Genomic DNA, 793 nt, shown 5'->3' with positions numbered 1-793 from the left:
ATTTTAGATCTTAGCTAGGATTTCACAGGTGTGATTAAGGATCTTGATGTGGTGAGATCATCTTGTATTATCAGGGTGAGTCATACATGTTCTCACAGTTGTCCTTACGAGAGGGAGGCAGAGAGGGATTTGAAGGTAGAAGAGGAAGAAAACCATGTGACCATGGAAGCTAGGGAAAAAGGTGGTGTGATGTGGGGCCATGAGCCGACCAGTGAACAAGCCTCCAGAAGCTGACAAAGGCAAGAAAATGTGTTCTCTCCTGGAGTCAGCAGAGGGAGCTGCTGATGCTGATGTCACCCCAGGGAACACTTATAGACTCTGGCCTCCAGACCATAAGAGTACATTTATGTTGTTTAAGTCACAAAATGTGTGGTGATTTGATAGAGCCACCAGAGGATATTAAGGCAATTATTTTTATAGCTGTGTGACTTCCCTGGTGGCTCAGATGGTAAAGCGTCTGCCTATAACGTGGGAGACCCAGGTTCGATCCCTGGGTTGGGAAGATCCCCTGAAGAAGGAAATGGCAACCCACTCCAGTATTCTTGCCTGGAAAATCCCATGGACAGAGGAGCCTGGTTGGCTACTGTCCACGGGGTTGCAAAGAGTCAGACATGACTGCGCGACTTCACTATCATTATCACTATCAAGTCACAAAATGCGTGATGATTTGATAGAGCCACCAGAGGATATTAATGCAATTATTTTTATAAATGTGTTCATTAGATCATTACATAGTTTTATGTATATTAAATACTTATAAATTAGTATGAATTAAAGGTGAAGCTGAAAGTCC

The 793-nt window shown here is 43.4% G+C and overlaps 1 non-coding gene across 1 annotated transcript; it reads left to right on the top strand.

Moving 5' to 3' along the window:
- Nucleotides 1–430: 430 nt before the first annotated feature.
- TRNAY-AUA (transfer RNA tyrosine (anticodon AUA)) lies at nucleotides 431–502 on the top strand. The gene has a single exon. It is a non-coding gene; the product is annotated as a tRNA-Tyr (tRNA).
- The last annotated feature ends 291 nt before the right edge of the window (nucleotides 503–793 follow it).

The sequence above is a fragment of the Bos grunniens genome, chromosome 16 (genome assembly GCF_055505025.1).
Source record: "Bos grunniens cultivar Pamir isolate PY7600 chromosome 16, Bosgru_T2T1.0, whole genome shotgun sequence".
Classification (NCBI taxonomy): Eukaryota; Metazoa; Chordata; class Mammalia; order Artiodactyla; family Bovidae; genus Bos; species Bos grunniens.
The sequence above is the reverse complement of the archived record's forward strand: the minus strand, read 5'-3'. Positions and strand labels throughout refer to the sequence as shown.